At 46.5% G+C, this 18,159-nt stretch overlaps 2 non-coding genes across 2 annotated transcripts; both read left to right on the top strand.

Moving 5' to 3' along the window:
- Positions 1-307: 307 nt before the first annotated feature.
- LOC121286559 lies at positions 308-414 on the top strand. The gene has a single exon (XR_005944984.1). It is a non-coding gene; the product is annotated as a U6 spliceosomal RNA (small nuclear RNA).
- A 663-nt stretch (positions 415-1,077) lies between these two features.
- LOC121286558 lies at positions 1,078-1,184 on the top strand. The gene has a single exon (XR_005944983.1). It is a non-coding gene; the product is annotated as a U6 spliceosomal RNA (small nuclear RNA).
- Positions 1,185-18,159: the final 16,975 nt, after the last annotated feature.

The following is an 18,159-nucleotide window of genomic DNA, read 5'->3' as shown; positions in this document are numbered from 1 at the left end:
TCGACGGGGGAGTCCCGCCCAATTGTTTGTCCCTCTTCCGTGGCTATGTTCGAGGCCGGATGTCTTTGAAAAGGGAGCACACAACGTCTGCTGGCACTCTCGAGGCCTTCCATGCCCGGTGGGCACCATGGGGACTGGGGTGTTTTACTGACCCCTTTAATCACATTTTGGTTTAAAGTTTGTAAGTTTCCTTTAAACTTTGTTCTTGGTTTTTACAGCTGACCTGAATTAGGGGCTGTGCCTGATTTATCCCAATTTTGTTAATTTGGTTTTATTGGTTTTAACTCAAAAGAGTTACATCTTCTTTGTGCTCGCTTTGGCAGCACATATACTAAAATTGGAACAATACAGAGAAGATTAGCAAGGTCTCTGCGCAAGGATGACACGCCAATTCATGAAGCATTCCATATTTATGGGAGGCCCTCTACGGTGGTGTCCCCCCTCTTTCTATCAAGGACCTGTGTTGGAGGGTGTTGCATGCAACAGTCCCCTATAATCATAGAATGTGTAGGTTCACGGACTCCCAGGACACCTGCCCTTTTTGCAGTCTTGTGGAGTCCGTGGACCATGCATATATAGGGTGTGGTAGGTTGCACTCCCTTTTTAGTTATCTGAAAAACCTTTTATTAATGTTTTGTTTGCACTTCAGCCCCACGCTCCTGATCTATGGGCACCCGGTACGGAAGGGGGTCGGGAAGGAGGAGGACCTCCTCGTGAACCTGCTCCTGGGCCTGGCCAAGTTGGCCATTAACAGGTCCAGGCAGTGGGCAATCGAGGGGGGAGTCCTGCCCGATTGTTTGTCCCTCTTCCACGGCTACGTTCGTGGCCGGATGTCTTTGGAGAGGGAGCATGTGGTGTCTGCCAGCACTCTCGAGGCCTTCCGTGCCTGGTGGGCACCGCGGGGACTGGGGTGTTTTGTTGACCCCTTTAATCACATTGTAATTTAAAGTTTGTAAGTTTCCTTTAAACTTTGTTCTTGGTTTTACAGCTGACCTGAATTAGGGGCTGTGCCTGATTTATCCCAATTTTGTTAATTTAGTTGAATTGTTTTGACTATATAAGAGTTACATCTTCCTTGTGCTCGCTTCGGCAGCACATACACTAAAATTGGAACAATACAGAGAAGATTAGCATGGTCTCTGCGCAAGGATGACACGCCAATTCATGAAGTATTCCATATTTATGGGAGGCCCTCTACGGTGGTGTCCTCCCTCTTTCTATCGGGGACCTATGTTGGAGGGTGTTGCATGCAGCAGTCCCCTATATTCATAGAATGTGTAGGTTCACGGACTCCCAGGATACCTGCCCTTTTTGTGGTCTTGTGGAGTCTGTGGACCATGCTTATATAGGGTGTGGTAGGCTGCACTCCCTTTTTATTTATTTAAAAAACCTTTTATTAATGTTTTGTTTGCACTTCAGCCCCACGCTCCTGATCTACGTATACCCGGTGCGGAAGGGGGTCGGGAAGGAGGAGGACCTCCTCGTGAACCTGCTCCTGGGCCTGGCCAAGTTGGCCATTAACAGGTCCAGGCAGCAGGCGATCAAGGGGGGAGTCCTGCCTGATTGTTTGTCCCTCTTCCGCGGCTACATTCGCTGAGAATAGAGAGGGAGCACGCGGTGTCTGCCGGCACTCTCGAGGCCCTCCGTGCTCGGTGGGCACCGCGGGGACTGGGGTGTTTTATTGACCCCGTTAATCACATTTTGTTTTAATGTTTGTAAGTTTCCTTTAAACTTTGTTCTTGGTTTTTTCAGCTGACCTGACTTAGGGGCTGCGCTTGATTTATCCCTTATCTTGTTAATTTAGTTTAATTGTTTTAACTCCAAAATAGTTACATCTTAACGAGCATGTTGGGATCGTTGTTGCTTCAGTTGATTCTAGACACTGAGGAGAGAAGGTGTGTTGCTGCTGCTGCTCCTGCTCCTGAGTGTTACTCCTGAGTGTTGCTGCTGCTGCTCCTGCTCCTGAATGTTGCTGCTGCTGCTCCTGCTTCTGAATGTTGCTGCTGCTGCTCCTGCTCCTGCGTGTTACTGCTGCTCCTGCTCCTGAGTGTCACTTCTGAGTGTTGCTGCTGCTGCTCCTGCTCCTGGGTGTGGCTGCTCCTGCTCCTGCGTGCTACTGCTGCTGCTCCTGCTCCTGGGAGTTACTGCAACTGCTGCTGCTCCTGCTCCTGAGTGTTACTTCTGAGTGTTCCTTCTCCTGCTCCTGCTCCTGGGAGTTACTACAACTGCTGCTGCTCCTGCTCCTGAGTGTTACTTCTGAGTGTTCCTTCTCCTGCTCCTGCTCCTGGGAGTTACTACAACTGCTGCTGCTCCTGCTCCTGAGTGTTACTTCTGAGTGTTCCTTCTCCTGCTCCTGCTCCTGGGAGTTACTACAACTGCTGCTGCTCCTGCTCCTGAGTGTTACTTCTGAGTGCTCCTTCTCCTGCTCCTGCTCCTGGGTGTTACTGCTGCTGCTGCTCCTTTTCCTGTGGGTTACTGCAACTGCTGCTGCTGCTGCTCCTGAGTGTTACTCCTGAGTGTTGCTGCTGCTGCTGCTCCTGCTCCTGAGTGTTGCTGCTCCTGCTCCTGAGTGTTGCTGCTCCTGCTCCTGAGTGTTGCTGCTCCTGCTCCTGAGTGTTGCTGCTCCTGCTCCTGAGTGTTGCTGCTCCTGCTCCTGAGTGTTGCTGCTCCTGCTCCTGAGTGTTGCTGCTCCTGCTCCTGAGTGTTGCTGCTCCTGCTCCTGAGTGTTGCTGCTCCTGCTCCTGAGTGTTGCTGCTCCTGCTCCTGAGTGTTGCTGCTCCTGCTCCTGAGTGTTGCTGCTCCTGCTCCTGAGTGTTGCTGCTCCTGCTCCTGAGTGTTGCTGCTCCTGCTCCTGAGTGTTGCTGCTCCTGCTCCTGAGTGTTGCTGCTCCTGCTCCTGAGTGTTGCTGCTCCTGCTCCTGAGTGTTGCTGCTCCTGCTCCTGAGTGTTGCTGCTCCTGCTCCTGAGTGTTGCTGCTCCTGCTCCTGAGTGTTGCTGCTCCTGCTCCTGAGTGTTGCTGCTCCTGCTCCTGAGTGTTGCTGCTCCTGCTCCTGAGTGTTGCTGCTCCTGCTCCTGAGTGTTGCTGCTCCTGCTCCTGAGTGTTGCTGCTCCTGCTCCTGAGTGTTGCTGCTCCTGCTCCTGAGTGTTGCTGCTCCTGCTCCTGAGTGTTGCTGCTCCTGCTCCTGAGTGTTGCTGCTCCTGCTCCTGAGTGTTGCTGCTCCTGCTCCTGCTCCTGGGTGCAGCTGCTCCTGCTCCTCTTTGGTGTTGCTGTGTGCTGCTCCTACTCCTGGTGTTGCTGTGTGCTGCTCCTACTCCTGGTGTTGCTGTGTGCTGCTCCTACTCCTGGTGTTGCTGTGTGCTGCTCCTACTCCTGGTGTTGCTGTGTGCTGCTCCTACTCCTGGTGTTGCTGTGTGCTGCTCCTACTCCTGGTGTTGCTGTGTGCTGCTCCTACTCCTGGTGTTGCTGTGTGCTGCTCCTACTCCTGGTGTTGCTGTGTGCTGCTCCTACTCCTGGTGTTGCTGTGTGCTGCTCCTGCTGTGTGCTGCTCCAGTGCTGCTGCTGCTCCTGTGGGGCCGAAGGAGAGAGAGGGAGAGGAAGAACAACTGCTGCTGCAGGACAGGGAGGCCAGGAGGCCAGGACTAAGAACTATTGCATCCTAGGTCAGTGTCTGGAGTCTCTATTTTGTTAAGGTGGGGACTGCTAAAGACTGTGTTTTGTAAAGGGAGGGTAGAAGATTGACCAAGGACTTGGGGAAGAAAAAGGGGGGAGGGGTGTGTGTGTGTTAGAATATCTTGCTGACACCCCTCCCCCACCCAGCCTTTTTTCCCAGTGGCCAGTGTTGGCTGAAAACATCGCCTCCCTCTACCAGAAGATCATCAAGCCCCCAACGAATGTCCATCTTCCAACTCAGAGACACCCACCTAGACTTTCCCCTGTCCCTCCTGTTCCTCCCTGTCCTCTACCCCTCTCCCTCCTCTCCTCTCCTGCATAAAAGGGGGAGGCTATATCCACCTTTCTCCCCCTTTCCACAAAAAAAATGTAATGGCCCATCCTTCTCGGGGTGGGTGTCCCTCAGGCCCAAAGGCCAGTTTGCCATCGCCTGTGGCTCGGTCCTCGAGTGCAAATCTGGAGGCGGTTTTGTCACCGGTGGCAGGGCCTCCGAAAAAGACCTATGCGGGGGTGGCTGCTTCTGCAGCTCCTGCTGCTCCTGCTGCCCTGTCACCATTCCGCCTCCTGACGAGGGCCCTAGGGGTGAAGAGCTACACTCCCCCTGACATGACAATCGAGGCCTGCGTGAAGGCTACGGCTGGGGTCGTCGGCCTCTCGGTCATAGTCGCGGCCTCGAAGATGTATGGGAAGACCATATTTTTCCGAGCGGGCGGTGCACCTTGCCCTGCAAAAAGGACTCACTATGGGCGGGACCTTTCTGTCGGTGGACCCCCTTGAGGCCACCACCCAGAGGATTATTATTTCAAACGTCCTGCCCTTTCTGTTCAGTGAGCTCCTCCTCCCCCACCTTTGTACACTGGGGGAGATCAGGTCGGGGATAGCACCAATCCCGCTCGGCCTCAAGGACGCGGCCCTCCGCCATGTATACTCCATCCGGCGTCCGCTTGGCCCGGGAGGAGTGCCTGTCTCTTGTGCAGTGACAAAGCACAACCATCAATTGCTTGTGCTTGATTTAACAGGCAGTACCAAAATTCTCTTCAGACTCTCAGCTTTTATACACCAACAGCCGTTTTACCACCTTGCAGCAAACATCATTTTCTGAGACACATTTCTGCCACCATCTTGACCAAACGCAAGCAACACAGTTGCCATTGGAACACAAGTCCTTCAAAAAACACGGCAGTGAGACATAATCCTTCAAAGCGGACATTTCAGCCTCTCATTCACATGACTTTCTTTTCATGACATTAAAGTGATGGACCTGCGACGGCTGAAGACCAGTCAATGAGAACCAGCTCCCAATATTGGAATTGAACGAAGGGAATTTGCAGCCCCTGTGCCCCTGGCCAATGGCATTACTCTGAACATTACCACCTGAAAGGCCCAGCATTCAAAGGCATGTCATCTGTCAGTAATGTGCTTCACATCCGGGGATGAGTTGGAATGTTAAAGTCACTGATTTCCTTGCAAGTACTTACCAAAGTAAGGGAGTTGAAGTGAGTTGTTTTTGTGTAGAAGAAGTGGCATTGTTCGAAGCAGTTGGCCTGGGTTTGAGAAACAGCAGTGTATGCCATGTCATTGAAAGATGCAGTCCTAGACTGCAGTGTGGAATGCAGCAAGGAGCCAGGTATAAATGCAGTTTGCTCAGAGTGGTGTGTTTGCAGTTTGGGTCTTGATTGTGTGAGAAGTGTGATTTGATGTATGAGACATTTTACATGTAAAGTTTTGTGTGTGATGGACATGGTTGTGGAGGCGTAACTTGTGTTTGTATTGAGGCGTAAATAGCGTTGAAGTGGTAAAATGCAGGTGCAAATTTCAGGAGAGGCTGGCAGGAAATGTAGGCTGGCGAGAGCATTTGTGCAGTTGAAATGGGAATGTCAGGAGTGGGATTTGAACCCATACTCATAGAAAGGGACCAGAATTCGCCAAGCCACTGAAAGACAAGGAATCACTCTCTTTGAGTCTGGTATTTTAGGCCACTTGGCCATCCGTTTGTGGTTGCCCATGCAACCTCAAAATGGGCTAGCATTCACAAGTTCGTTGTACGGGAAGCAATCATACTCATTGACTCTGGCATCTTGGTTCTTTTGTGCAGCCTGACTTATTTCCAATGTGTGCTGCAAATTCTGTGCACTTGATGAACTGTAGCACACCTGTGTTCCTTGTGCAAAGACAACACGCAGCCATCAATTCCTCCTAATTGTTTTATCAGGCAGTGCCAAAATTCTCCTGTGAATCAGCAGATGCCCTGCTAGCGGCCCAGCAATTTCCCAGGAATGCATGATTAATGAAGCGGGATTGGGACGGTATGTTGTGAAAAGCTGTCATTCCATCCATCGGGTAAAACATCCTCTTTCCTGCCCACTACTGCACCTAGTGCAAATCTGGGACCATTTCGCTCATTAACTCTGTTTCTCTCTCCACAGATGCTGCCAAACCTGCTGAGTATTTCCAGCATTTTCTGTTTTTATTTCAGATTTCCAGCATCTGCAGTATTTTGCTTTTATTTTGAACCTTCTCTTTTGCAATGTTGTGCTTGGCTGCCCCATCATTGAGGGTGTGGGCATTTGTTGTTCCTCCTCCTCTGGTTAGTTGTTTAATTGTCCACCACCATTCACAATGAGATGTAGCAAGACCGCAGAGCTTAGATCTGATCCATTAGTTGTGGGGTCTTTTAGCTGTTTACCGCATGCCGCTTCTGCTCTTTGGCACAAAAGTAGCCCTGTGTTGTAGCTTCACCAGGTTGAAACCTCATTTTTAGGTATGCCTGGTGTTGCTGCTGCTATACTCTCCTGAACTCTTCATTAAACCAGAGTTGATCTTCTGGCTTGATAGTAACGGTAGAGTGAGGGGTATACTGGGCTACGATTGTGGTTGAATATAATCTGATTCTGCTGATGGCCCACAGCACCTCATGAATGCCAGTTTTGAGCTGCTAAATCTGTTCTGAATCCATCCCATTTCGCATGCTGGTAGTGCCACACAACACGATGGAGAGTGTCCTCAATCTGAAGACAGGACTTTGTCTCCTCAAGGACTGTGTGGTGGTCACTCTTACCAATACTGTCATGACAGATGCATCTGCGGCAGGTAGATTGCTGAGGACAAGGTCAAGTAGGTGTTTTCCCCCCTTGTTGGTTCACTCACCACCCAATCTAGCAGCTATATCTTTCAGAACTCAGCCAACTTGGTCAATAGTGATACTACTGGGGCATTCTTGGTGATGGACATTGAAGTCCCCCACCCAAAATACATTTTGTGCCCTTACCACTCTCAGCATTACATCCAAGGGATATTCATCGTGGAGGAGTGGTAATTAGCAGGAGGTTTCCTTGCCCATATTTGACCAGATGCTATGAAAATTCATGGGGTCTGAAGACACTGTTGAGGACTCCCAGGGCAGCTCACTCCTGACTGTACACCACTGTGCCGCCACCTCTGGTAGGTCTCTCCTGTCGTTGGGGAGGATGTACTGAGAGATGGTGATCGTGATATCTGGAACATTATCTGTAAGATATGATTCTTTGAGTGTGACGATGTCAGGATGTTGCTTGAATGGACTGTGAGACATCCCTCCCAATTTTGGCACAACCCCCAGATGCTAGTAAGGGAGACTTTGTAGGGTTGACAGGGCTGAGTTTGCCATTGCCCTTTCTGGCAGCTAGCTGATGCCAGGTGCTCTGTCCAATTTTAATCCATATTTGACTCTTATGAAGCGGTTTAGTACAATGGAGTGGCTTGCGAGGTCATTTCACAGGGCACTCACAAGTCAACCACATTGTTGTGGTCCTGGAGTCACATCTAAGTAAGGATGGCCGATTTCCTTCCCTAAAGACCATTCGTGAACTATTTGCATTTTTGTGACAATCAATGATAGCTCAGAAATCAAGAAACAAACTTTATGTTCCATATTTATTAATTGAATTTAAATTCCACCAGCTGCTGTAGTGGGATTTGAACCAATGCCCCCAGACTATTAGTATGAGTCACTAGCTTAACACATTGTGATATTAACACCATCTGCCCATCTCTTGTCAATGCTGCAGTTGCTAAACTCTAGCTCTGATAACCTCTCACTTCCTGAAGCCCCAACTGCTGAGTTTTTTTCTTATTTATTCTTTCACAGGATATGGGTGTCGCTAGCTAGGCCAGCATTTATTGCCCATCCCTAATTGCCCTTAAGAAGGTGATGGTGAGATGCCTGCTTGAGCCTCTGCAGTCCATGAGGTGTAGATACCAGGATTTTGACCCAGTGACAGTGAAGGAAAGCTGATATAGTTCCAAGTCAGGATGGTGTGTGGCTTGGAGGGGAAATTCCAGGAGGTGGTGTTCCCATGTATCTGCTGCCCTTGTCCTTCCAGATGGTAGCGGTTGAGGGTTTGGAAGCTTACTTCTCAAGCCTCATTTGTTGGCTGTTTTTCACCTTTCTTTGTATCCTTCCTTTTTCCCAGTAAATATTGGAGCCATAATTCTGACTGCCAACACCACCTTCAGTTCTCGGTATAATGAACGTGTTCACTGAATAACCAATCAAAACTATCACCTGGTTTGAGAAACCTTCAGCTGAGGTTGAATTTATTGAATAAAAACTATTCTAGCATTAGTGATGTGAACAACTTTATGATGTACTGCCTAGAGTCACAAGAATTATATGATATGGTACGTGAGAATACACAAGCTGTTTCATCTGGTATTCTAATTAATGGCCTTAATCAAAATCCCACAAAGCATATGTGGGTCACTGAGTTAATGCTTTGTGAATGAAATCTACATTTATAGTAATATCATTATATTAGTTAAAACAAAGTCCTGTCCAGACTAATACTGCAGATAAAATTTCAAAATGCTGCATTCTGCAGAAAGCTGTCTAAGGCACAGACAAATCTTGTTAATGGCTCTGTTTTGTGTCTGACCTGTCTACATAATGCAGATTTGACACTTTTGGCATATTTGATAAACTTGGACAGACACAGCTCTGGATTTTCCTTTGGGCGGTTTAGCTGCTGCAGTTGCGATTCCTGCCAAAAGTCAGGACTGATTATGACTATAGTTGCAGCAGGGGGCAGGGGGTGGGGGGTGGTAGTGGGGGTGTTGGGGGGAGCAGGGCAGGGTTCACATCTCTATTTCTACCTCACAGAGGGAGACCACCAATGCTAGGCAGCAAATTTGAGCAGTGCCACAACAGCAGAACACATCGGACACCATTAAAGGAGGCACCCTGGAGAGCTTCCTTTTAAGTTTTATAAAGTCCTCTGAACAAGCCTCAATCCAAAGACTCAGAGCCAGAGGGGACGGAGAGAGGGAGAAGATTTTTTTCCTTTATTTTTCATGGGAAGTGGGCATCAATGGCAGGGCCAGCGTTTGTTGCCCATCCTTTACTGCCCTTGAATCTTATGGCTTGCTAGGCCATTGCAGAATGAGTCTGGAGTCATATATAGGCCAGGCTGGGTGGGGGCAGCAGATTTCCTTCCCTAAAGGACATTAGTGAACCAGATGAGTTTTTGCAACAATCGTTTCATGGTCACTATTACTGAGACTAATTTTCAGTTACAGGTTTTAATCAATTGAATTCAAACTCCACTAGCTGTCATGGGGAGATTTAAACCCATGCCCCTATGGCATTAGCCTAAACCTCTGGATTGCTAGTCTCGTGACATTACCACTAAATGACATTACCACCACGCCACCATGTCCCCCAACTAGCCACTGCTTTAAGACGTTCAGCACAACCATTCCACTTCAGATAACATAGCTAAAAGCAAAATACTGTGGATACCAGAAATCTGAAACAAAAACAGAAAATTCTGGAAAAACTCAGTAGGCCTAATAGCATCTGTGGGGAGAAAGACAGAGTTAACATTTCAAGTCCATATGACTGAAGAAGAGTCATACAGACTCAAAATGTTAACTCTGTCTTTCTCTCCACAGATGCTATTAGACCTACTGAACTTTTCCAGTATTTTCTGTTTTTGTTTCAGATAATGTAGCGTCAGTCGGACAGCAGTGGGAGTGGAAGGAAACTGGCCAGCTTCCCATGCCCTGAATTCCATCAGCTGTCATTTAAATACACCCAGGACAAAGAAGGGGCATGTGGCAATGAATCTGGCTGGTGGTGGCTGCAGAAACTAGAGATCTTATTTTCTAGGGGTGAGATCCAGCAGTAAGCATGTCCGCCAGCCCCTATAGCTCCCGATTCTGAATGCAGGAAAAGCCTTCACATACACTACTCTTGCAAGGTTAGGAATGAGGCTATTTTCTTTCCATCGGATTCATTACAATGCAAACAACCTCTAGATGGAGCTAAGAGATTCTTGCCTTTGTGGCAGCCTTGCTCACTTTAGATTTTGAACTTCAATTTAATTTCTGTATTGAGGCCATTTGTCTAAGTTCACATTTGATTCAAAAAGACCAAAGCAATCTGTTAAGACAATTCCATCCCAAAATCAAGTGTGACATGCTGATGACTAACAGGATAACACAACTGCCAGGAGCTCTGGGCTGAGCTATAGGGTTCAGAAAAGCAGAAGCAGTGATGGTGAACTAATCTGGCCTGCTGCAAACAACTCTGCTCCTAATATGAATCAAGTAATACTGGAAAAATTGGCATTAACATAAACCCACTGGGAGCAATTCAGTCTGATACATTCTCTGAAAGCACACAGCTAATAGATTCATTAATTGAATTTATATTCCACCAGCTGCCATGGTAGGATTTGAACCTGTGTCCCCAGAGCCATTAGCCTGGACCACTGGATTACCAATGCAGTGACTCTAACACCATCTCCCCACACTGCAGCAACCTCTAGCCCTGAAGACCTCTCAATTCATCAAACTCCAATCACTGAGCTTACCTCTCAAGCTTCATTTGCCAGCTGTTTTCACTTTCCCCTGTATTCTTCCTGCTTCCCTAAAACTATTGCAGCCAGAAGTGTGACTGCCAATTCCACCTTCATTTGTTACCTCTGTATTTATGGGGTTGGTATGCAGCTCCCAGCACTCAACGGCGGTACCTAATAACTATTCATACTTGATGTTGTGCGCAGCTGGGAGCATCCATCCAGGTTGGTGGACCAAAACAAGGTTGATGGCTGTAACTGGAATGTATGAACTCCTTAGGGCAGATAAAACACAACCTGTGTTCAATACCGAGGAGACAGTGCAATAATCCCTTTCTGATATTGACAATGCAGTGATATGGGTGCATTAGACTTCACCAGTAACTTGCAAACTAACTGAACACAACTGTTTGGGAGGCCACAGCATGTCTAGTGTGGGAAACAGGAAAATGGCACACCAGAGTAAGATGGCCTGTGCTTGAGGCCGTGGTGCAGGGCTGCCAACAAGGGTAGAACATCTTCCCTGGAAACATGAACACATGACCGCCTGCCTCCAGCTGCCATGCTCCCACATTCTTGCCACTGGTCATCCAACATGCCTAACCTCATGATGCCTGGCCTTCCCATACCAATTGGATACTTGATTTATTACCCTGCTGGATCATTCTTGACTGTCAGCCAAATAACCATCCCCACTATATGGTAGTGGTCATGGGTCCAAGGTCCTTCCAGGTGCTGTCAAAGGAGCCTTGGTGAGTTTCTGCAGTGCATCTTCTACTGTGCATCAGTGGTGGAGGGAATTAATGTTTGTGGATGTGATGCCAATCAAGCGGGCTGCTTTGTTCTGGATGGTGTCAAGCTTCTTGAGTGTTGTTAGGGCTGCACTCATCCAGGCAAGTGGGGAGTTTTCCATCACACTTCTGACTTGTGCCTTGTGGATAGGCTTTGGGGAGTCTAGAGGTGAGTTACTCTTTGCAGGATTCCTAGCCTCTGACCTGCTCTTGTAACCACACTATTTATATGGCTAGTCCAGTTCAGTTTCTGGTCAATGGTAACTCCCAGGATGTTGATAGTGGGGGATTCAGTGATGGTAATGGCATTGAACATCAAGGGGCGATGATTGAATTCTCTCTTGTTGGAGATGGTCATTGCCTGGCACTTGTGTGACGTATTTGCCACTTGTCAGCCCAAGCCTGGATATTGTCCAGGTCTTGCTGCATTTCGACATGGACTGCTTCAGTATCTGAGGAGTTGCAAATGATGCTGAACATTGTGTAATCATTGGCGACCATCCCCACTTCTGACCTTATGATGGAAGGAAGGTCATTGATGAAGCAGCTGAAGATGATTGGGTCAAGGACACCACCCTGAGGAACTCCTGCAGTGATGTCCTGGAACTGAGATGACTGACCTTCAACAACCACAACCATCTTCCTTTGTGCTAGGCTCCAACCAGCAGAGAGTTTCCCCCCTGATTCCCATTGACTCCGGTTTTGCTAGGGCTCGTTGGTGCCACACTCGGTCAAATGTGGCCTTGATATCAAGGGCAGTCACTCTCACCTCATCTTGGGAACTCAGCTCTTTTGTCCATGTTTGAACCAAGGCTGTAATGAGGTCAGGAGCTGTGTAGCCCTGGCGGAACCCAAACTGGGCATCAATGAACAGGTCAAAAACAAAAACAGAATTACCTGGAAAAACTCAGCAGGTCTGGCAGCATCGGCGGAGAAGAAAAGAGTTGACGTTTCGAGTCACCAACTCTTTTCTTCTCCGCCGATGCTGCCAGGCCTTCTGAGTTTTTCCAGGTAATTCTGTTTTTGTTTTTGTTTTGGATTTCCAGCATCCGCAGTTTTTTTGTTTTTATCAATGAACAGGTTATTGCTAAGCTTGATAGCACTGTTGATGACCTCTTGCATTACTTTACTGATGATCAAGAGTAGACTGATGGGACGGTAATTGGCTGGGATGGATTTGTCTTGCTTTTTGTGTACATGACATACCTGGGCAATTTTCCACATAGCTGGGTAGATTCCAGTGTTGCAGCTGTACTGGAACAGCTTGGCTAGGTGCACGGCAAGTTCTGGAGCACAAGTCTTCAGTACTATTGCCGGAATGTTGTCAGGGCTCATAGCCATTGCACTCTCCAGTGCATTTAGTCTTTTCTTGATATCAAGTAGAGTGAATAGAATTGGCTGAAGACTGGCATCTGTGATGCTGGGGTCCTCCAGAGGATGCTGAGATGGATCATCCACTTGGCACTTCTGGCTGGAGATTGCAGCAAATGCTTCAGCCTTATCTTTTGCACTGATGTGCTGGGCTCCCCCATCACTGAGAATGGGGATATTTGTGGAGCCGCCTCCTCCAGTGAGTTGTTTAATTGTCCACCACCAATCACGACTGGATGTGACAGGACTGCAGAGCTTAGATCTGATCCGTTGGTTATGGGATCGCTTAGTCTATCACTTGCTGCTTATGCTGTTTGACATGCAAATAGTCCTGCTTTATAACTTCACCAGGTTGACACCTCATTTTTAGGTATGCCTGGTGCTGCTCCTGGCATGCCCTCCTGCACTCTTATTGAACCAGGGTTGATCCCCTGGCTTGATGGTAATGGTAGAGTGGGGGATATGCCAGGCCATGAGATTACTGATTGTGTTTGAGTACAATTCTGCTGCTGCTGATGGCCCACAGCGCCTCATGGATTCCTAGTCTTGAGTTGCTAGATCTGTTCAAAATTTATTCTATTTAGCACAGTGGTAGTGCCACACAACACAATTGTATCCCAAATTTGAAGACAGGACTTCATCTCCACAATGACTGTGAGGTGGTCACTGCTACCGATGCTGTCATGGACAGATGCATCTGCGACAGGCAGGTTGGTATCAACTATGTTTTTCCCTTACCAGCCAGCTCGGTCAGTGGTGGTGCAATTCTTGGGCCAGGCTTTTACCCTCATTGGGCAGGCTCAAACAGGAAGCTGACTGCGATTTCATGCTGGCGGGTCAATTAAGACCAGCATGAAGCATGTGCTGCCACGCTGCCTATTTGGGGGAAGGGGAGGGAGAAGTTTGCAGGAAGATGCATGCAGGAAAAGCTCCCTGTTGCTTGACTAGTCTGTGAGACAGCTCTCCCACTTTTTATTTTGGCACTAGCCCCCAGATGTTAGTGAGTAGCATCCTGCAGGGTTGACAGGCTGGGTTTGCTATTGCCATTCCTGTGCCTAGGTCAATGCCTTTTTTTAGGTGGTTATTTAACACTCAGCCACATTGCTGTGGGTCTGGGGGTCACATGTAGGCAGATTTCCTTCCCTAAAGGGCATTAAGGAGGACATTAGTGAACCAGATGTATTTATGACAACTGGCAATGGTCCAGATTTTTATTGAATTCAAATTCCATTTGGTGGGATTCAAATCCAGGTCCCCAGAGCATTACCCTGGGTCTCTGGAATACTAGTCCAGTGACCATACCACTACACCATTGCATGCCTTGATGGTAGCAAGAGTGAATGTTTAAGGTGTGGATGGGGTGCCAATCAAGCAGGCTGCTGTATCCTGGATGGTGTCAAGCTTCTTGAGTGTTGTTGGAATTGCACTCATCCAGGCAAGTGGAACATACTCCATCCGAGAAATCATGTGCCCTGGAGCTTCTCCTGCTTCCAATCCCCTTATTTCCATATTTAGTGTTTTTTTTAATGATTACGGAATGTAACACTGCTCTTGAACAGAGATATGTCTGTTTTGAAGGAATTTTTGTTTTTATTTTGCCCCACTTTAATCTTCCCCCCTCAATCATGCATGTTATTTTTTTCCCCTTTCAAGATTCACCAATCAATTCACCAAACAATCACAGAAAGGCCTAGTAAAATGATAACACCCATTGTTAGCATCTGGTTACAAATATCGTCTGATATATATGCAGCATGGGGCATTAATATTAACAGTAGCAATGATATAATGCAGTGTTAGTTTGTCTGTACCCTATATTGATCCACCACAACTATTAAGCAGAGATTAGAAATTTTTGTGAAATATTGTTAACTTGACAGGAAAATATCCCACTATGCAGGTGTTAACATTGACTTTGGTGACTGTCTCAGCCCTCATTAACATGTTCTGCACATTGCACCATATGGACACAGTGATAGCACATTCATATTTGGGGAAAGATTCAAGATATAGTAGAATGATTTAACAACTTAGGGTTTTACTGTCAGTGAGAAATAGTGGAGTCCTCAGGTGTCTCTGTGCAGCATAACTTTTAAGAGGCCAGAGGGTAAAGACTGAATGGTTCACAATTGTATCTGTGTTTTCCTGATCAACAAGTCTGAAGAACCTGCGGGTTGCTGCTTCTCACTACAATATGTTTTCAATATCTACTATGTAACACAACTTTACCACAATATTTCAATGTCTCAAAAAAACAAACAAAAGCACCAAGATAGAATGGGACGATAGGTGAGTAGACAAAAGGATAAGATTGAAGTCAATGGAAAAGATTCTCAAGAATCATATGCAGTGTAAAACAGGTTACTGATTCACTATGAGCTCATTATGCACTCCTGTCCTAACAATCTCATCCCACAAAGCCCACTTACAGTAAACTTTCATTAGTAACAAAATAAACAGAACCCAGGCCATTATTTCACCCTCTGTTTACAAGATAATTATGGATGACAAAGGCCAGCTAGCCCAGCTCATCTCATCCATCCAGAATGACTTACAAACGTACATATTAGGATCTCGAATAGGCCATTCGGCCCTTTGAGCCTGGCCTGTTATTTGATAGCATTGCTACATTATACCAGTGACTACAATTCAACAGTACTTAATTGGCTGTAAAGTGTTTTGGGACATCATGAAAGGTACTGTATAAATGTAAGTTTTGTCTACCTTTTATTACACCTGCATGCAGTAGGCAGGTTGACTGTAGTAATGATGAAATTGGAGGCCTGATGTTGATTCTCTAAGGATAATTAATCACAGAGCAATCAACTGTTAGGAAAGTGACTACAAAGAAATCACTACATTTACAAAATAATTCAACTCTTTAGCTAATACAACCTTACCATTCTGACTTCTCTGGCACCAACCCCCTGTTGTTCAATTATGTTGTACACTATGAATTTACTACCTATCCACAGGTTCCATATGGTGTTGTATTACATTTGTACTAAATAAATGTTCAAATAGTACTTTTTTAAAATTCTGATTGTTGTTTGAGGTACGAGAAAAAGAGGCAACTTAAGAGAAAACGTAATTAATAAATAAGAAACTCCAATAGCAAAGAAAAAGTGTGACAGCAACGTTCCAAGAGAATTCATTTCTAGAAGCACTTAAGTCACAGGATTGGATTTCTATAAAGACCCTTTATGGTAAAAGCCCTTTATGCTGTTTCTCTGGGATTTTTTTGCCAAAATTACAATTTGGGAAATCCTCACCCTCGAGAGAAATTTTAGTCCCACAGTGTTACCACATTCAGCTAGATTTTAAACAAGATGGTGCAGGGTCGGGTGAACCTAGGACGGAGGAGAGATTTGTAAAACCTTTCTTTAAGCAATAAAAGCAAAGAACTGTGGATGCTGGAAATCCAAAACAAAAACAGAAACAGAAATACCTGGAAAAACTCAGCAGGTCTGGCAGCATCGGTGGAGAAGAGCATAGTTGACATTTCGCGTTCTCATGACTCTTCAACAGAATTGAGTTCTGTTGAAGGGTCACGAGGGCTCGAAACATCAACTGTGCTCTTCTCCACCGATGCTGCCAGACCTGCTGAGTTTTTCCAGGTATTTCTGTTTCTGTTTTTGCTTTCTTTAAGCAATCTCTTTTTGACAAACAAAGATTTAGTCCCCAGACTGCACAAGAGTAATAAAAGGGATGATAGTGAGTCAACACCCTGTTTTGCATCACTCCCAGTGTTTACATTTACTTTGATGAGACCCTAGATTCTCAAGCCTCTGATACATCAATACACCATGCCATCAGGATTGTGTCTATTTTAGGGCAGAATGAAAATTTAGACTGCTATTCAAATGCTGGTTCTCATTTTGAGAAATGTACAGTATTTAATTTTGTGGTATTAAACCTTAAAAATGACCACTCCACCCTCAACACCCTCTCCAACCTCCTCTGCAAACCCCCTTCCCAAACTCCCCACCAACATCCTCCTCATCCTACAACTTCCCCCACCCCTCGTCAACCTCCCCCAACCCATTTCCAACCTCCCCACCCAACTCCCTCCATCCCCCCTCCAACCTTCCCCAACTCCATCCAACAATCCCCCAACCCCCTCAACCTCCCATCACCTAATCCACACCATACTCCCCTTCCAACCTCCCCCTACCCAACCTAACTCCAGGCCCCTCCAACCTCCAGATCCAACGCCCCTCCAGCCCCCCTCCAACCTCTCCCAACCCCCCTCCAACCTTTCCCCAACCCCCCAACCTCCCCCCACCCAACTACCCCCCCACATCCTCCTCCAACCTCCCCACCCACTCCCACCTATTGAGAAGCAGCAAGTGAATAGTACTTGTAGTGAATCTGAGCTGACCCTGACAGAGCAGCTTTCAAAGAATCAGAACTCAGCCTGATGATTTGGATTTTTTTAAAGCCCATCTTTCAGGTCTGAAGCTCTGGCTTTTCAGTGTGGATGAGCCGAGGCCCCCAGGCCCCAGTGTTTGACACCATCTGCACCCAGCTCTCTTGGGCCCTGGTTTCTGCTCAATGGTAATGCCCAAGATGTTGACAGTGGGGGCCCTTGAATGTCAGGGGGAGATGGCCAGATTCCCGAATAAACAAAAGTTTATAAACTAATAAACAAAAGTGTTCAAAGACATTTAACAAAAAACGCTTTTGTTAATACTCCACTGTTTATTCTCCTGGGTTCCTTCCAGCAGTGTCCTGGAGATTAATCTTAAATTCCTGCAGGGTTTGGGAGGGAGGATGTTGCTTTGCATCCAACTGTGCTACATCTGAGACTGCTTAATACAGGCACTAAGTATCAGGATGGGAGAGTGTTTCTTTCCCCGTACTAGCAATCTTCTCTTCAAGGATCGTGAAATTCCTGAAAATGTATTTTAAAAAACAGCGATAAAAAAGAAATGGAAAATATATTTCTGATGCAAGTATGCAAGCAGACAATCTTTTAAAAAAATTTGATTAAAATAATGAGACCTGGAAAATGACGGGATTAGGATTAACACAAATTAAATAGGACAAGAGTAAACAGCTAAACACCCCTCTGTGAGTGTGGGCCCAAAAGAATTAAGTAACCACACTGGACAAAGAACTCATGACACTGGGATTAAATTATTCTTTCAGCCTTAGTGTCTGATTTATGGAGTCATGTTAGAACTTGGTTATTTACTGAAAAATAAATCAATGAAAATAAATTTTCTATTTTCTATACCTAGAACTTTAGAGAAAGTTATAAAAGAGTCAAGCCCACACACACACACACACACACACACACACAGACTAAATGTAGCTTCTGGCTCTGTTGAGATGCATGTTTTTCCCTATCCGTGCCCTATGCATGAATTACCAGAATGTGACCCCAGTCTGCATGTCAGCAGGAGAGATTTCTGGCACAGATGGCTTCGTAGGCAGTGTCAGATTCATGAGTGGAGGATGAACCAATCTAGTGTTGCAAGAGCAACAGC

Source organism: Carcharodon carcharias, chromosome 13, assembly GCF_017639515.1.
Source record: "Carcharodon carcharias isolate sCarCar2 chromosome 13, sCarCar2.pri, whole genome shotgun sequence".
In the NCBI taxonomy this organism is placed as follows: Eukaryota; Metazoa; Chordata; class Chondrichthyes; order Lamniformes; family Lamnidae; genus Carcharodon; species Carcharodon carcharias.
This window is presented reverse-complemented; position numbering and strand designations above follow the sequence as displayed.